The following is a 3,968-nucleotide window of genomic DNA, read 5'->3' as shown; positions in this document are numbered from 1 at the left end:
AAAAAAAAAAAAAAAAAAAAAAGATATTGCCGAAAGTGATATCCCATCTCATCAATCCTCTTGTCCATTTGTGCATCAACTTTTATCTCCCAACACTTAATTTAATCATGTAATCAAATTTTCTTAATTTCTTTTTTCTTTTAATATTTTAATTCATTATTATTTTTTATTTCCCAAATTAAGTTTTAAATTATATTCATACCGTATTTGTCGAAGCGGGTAAAGAATAAATTTAGTTTATAATATTTTATAAAAAAAAAACACGAACTTTAAAAAAATCAAGTGAACGTGTACAGTATAGAACGATGATTTATTTGGCATTATTTAAGTCAATTCAAATTTAATACTCACTCTATTATACTATCTTAATTAATTAAAAAAAAAAATTGGATTTGATAAATAAGGGAAGCTAACAAATATTCTCATGAGTGATTTTATTCTCAAATTTGTTTATTTTCCAAAATTTGATTATTTTTTATCCCATTTATATAACTACACTTATCATAATCTCCTTTATTTTATATTTTAAATAAAAATATTTTTTAAAAAAATTAAATTTGACCCTAAAATTATCGGGTCGTATCAATTTAAATTGTATAGTTATTTAGTTCGTTTTTTATTATTCATTTACTCGGTAATTTTTATATAATAAAGTTTCCATATACAAATTAACTATCAATAATTTTATCGAAATTTTTAACTCTTAAATAAATAAATAATTTTATTTTCATTTAATAATTTATGAATCCTAAAATAATTGATTAAAAAAAAAAAAAAAAAAAAAACTAGGAATATCTTTTGCTTGATCTCTTTGTTAGGGAAGGTAATTATTAGTTCTTTAATAGGACCACCATGCCCTACTACTTCCTAATTCTTTCTTTTTTCTAGAAGAATATATTTTTTTAATTTCATTTAAATATTTGATTTAATAATTCATCTTTTCAAACTTTATATTCAATTATTAATTTACCTACTTTTTATTTTTTTTAATATATACTTTTTATTTATTTTATGTGAATTGTAGCGATTTAATACTTTGTTAATAATAACTAATAATGTATTATTCAATAATTCGTGGGTCAATTATAATTTCTAAAATTACGACATTAAATTATTTTATTTATTGTAATTATGTTGAGAATAGTGAGATAATAATTGAGCTGAAAAAAATAAAAAATAAAACCAATAAAAAAATCCACACGATTAGTTTCTTTATTATTATTATTTTTATTTTTTACTTTATTTTTTTGCTTTTTTGTAAAGGACTTTTCTTTGTTTAGCAAATGTTTGTTCTTGTAAAGTATTGATTCACCTAATAAACAATAAAAAGGAAAATTTTGGAGAACCCGACCTAATAGACTCACGTTCATAACTTCGATACGAGTTGATACCGACAACGAGCCTCTGCATATTCATTGTGAGCATAACGTCTCGTGGTTTTGATATTAGATCTATTCTGAAAGGCCCGTATCACTGAATAAGAGTCATTACTTATATATACCATAGAACTCTCCCTTATCTAACGAACATGATTTTTTTTCGAGATCAGTAACATGTGGGCAGAAATTTAAATATTTGATCAACTAGTTGAAACTGTAGTTTAGTTGACGTTTGACTATTTAGATTAGTTGGGTCGGATTGATTTTTGTAAATCTTTTTAAATACATATTTTTTTTACAGTGAGATTCGACCTTTGATTTCAATTATAAAGAAAATTAACGGGTATTTAATTTATTGAGTTGGGCTCTAATTGACATCTTACACGTTTGAAAAATGTACTTTTTTTTTTTTAATTTTAAAATTGATTTTTTACAAATAATGTCTCAATCATAAAACCAATAAACAAATTCATTTACCGGTCTACATATATAGTACAAATTATTGCTCCCTATCAATAGGTGATATCAAATGCGTGGCACGACATAAACGTACGTTGATGTGATACTCATATTCAATAATTTTTTTCAATATTTATTAATGGTAAGAACTATTAAAATTCACGAATTTCAGTCCCGAGAACGAAATTGAATAAAAAAAGTTCAAATTATTAGACGTAGGCTTATTCGTATACTATAACAATTAATTTTTAATCAGAAATTAGTGGTTTGAAATTAATTTTTTTAATAAATTAATGATAGATTTTCATTTAAGATTTGTTCAAAATATAAAAAATTACTTTAGATTATTATAAATAAATAATAAAAATCATAACAATTATAACCACTAGGGTTGAGATAGAACATGTGGGACCCACCAGATAGATTAAAAAAATCACACGCGCTGACTGACTGACTAAAAAAGATCCAACAGTCACACGGAGAGAGATCAGTATTACATACAATCGTACGGTTCTAACTTACCCCCGACGGTATCAAATCTGCTTACGCCCACACCGGATTATTTTAATTTTAAATTATTTTTTTTCTACTTTTACCAATTTTTTTCGGGGGGCAAAAAACAGTCTGGGTCCCACCTGGCACAAAGTCCTCCGGTCATTTTTGTTCACCTGTCAGTCAAATCCGTGCAATCACGCGCTTCCAAGGCGCGTTATGACTTTGTCGGCTTTTTTTATGAGTACAAGTCGTCCTCTCTTTTTAATGTTGTCTGTTCGGCAGGAATGTCTAATAATAATAATAAATAAATAAATAATATTATTATTTCATCATTTATGGAAATGGATTTTCATTGTTATTGTTTTATCTCCAACTAAAAATGGGGGGAAAAAAAAAGAACAAGAAAAGAGAAGAAAATGGTCCCGCTACCTAATTCTCATTAATAGCCCGGGGTCCCGAGGACGGTCCAATTCTATCTACGTTCGGTCTAGAATTAAAGTTCAATTGGTATAGCTCGATCTTATTCATTTAGTCAATGAGTTGGCCTATTTAGACCATATCGACCGATCCGTGTGAACTTATCATTGAATTAACTTAATAGGCACGTGTATATATAACATTTTATACAAAAGTAAACTTATTAAAAGCAGTTAGTATTCAATAGGTTGACCAAAGTTCGACGCAAGGTTCGATCTAATGAACTTATTGCTTCGTATTTAGTGGTTAGTTACTTCTGTAGGCTTGTGTGAGTGTATGCAGACATAGTGTCTGTAGAGATACTCGTATGGTAGGTCTAATGTGCACGTGTTAATGATCAGATGAGTAATGCACATTTAATTATACCGAAAATAGAAGTGATGGTCAAAGTCGGTATGTGTTTGTATTTTTTTTATCGTTAACATTCGAGTTATTTAGTGGATATTTTAAAAATATTTTAAAGCTTAAATTTGGAAAATATTAATATTTAAAATTTAAATAATAAAAAAAAATAATGGTTAGCCAATCAGAATTCAAAAGATGGGGCGCTAAACTCAAAAAGCCATGAAAATATACGTACTGCTGGAAAGGGACAAGGGGCCCACGCTCACCTCTCTTACCAAACAGTCCCTACACATGTTTATTAATTACGATTTTGCCACACACGTATTGATCTTGATTTGAAACAAGTTTCTCACGAAAAGTCGTGATATATCGTATTTATCCTTCTCGTCTCGCAAATGATGAACCGTAAAACTGTATCACGTGATATAATGAGTAACGCATCTCTTTGGAGTGGGTCCCACGGCTGTGTAAATTTTGACAAATCTGGGGGCCAAATTTTGCGGGTCCCTCTCCCGATAAATCTTGTCGTTTATTGGGGGATCTGAGCGACTAATTAAATTAATTAATTAATTAATTAATTTATTTTCTGAATTTAGGAAGCCGGGAAGCCATTGTGGAACTCGCCGCCACCGTCTGATGCGGCGGAGAGTTGATCTAACATGGTTGACATTTTAATCCAACGGTTTGGATACTTAGAGCTGTGGATCCGTTTCACATCCGACCAGATCCATCTTAATAATCAAATTATTAATAAGCTTAATTAAATCGTTTAATATACTAATTTTCCGTTAATAAGCAAACATTATTTAAAAA

Source organism: Cucurbita pepo, chromosome LG03, assembly GCF_002806865.2.
Source record: "Cucurbita pepo subsp. pepo cultivar mu-cu-16 chromosome LG03, ASM280686v2, whole genome shotgun sequence".
NCBI lineage: Eukaryota > Viridiplantae > Streptophyta > Magnoliopsida > Cucurbitales > Cucurbitaceae > Cucurbita > Cucurbita pepo.
Note: the sequence above shows the minus strand (reverse complement) of the source record.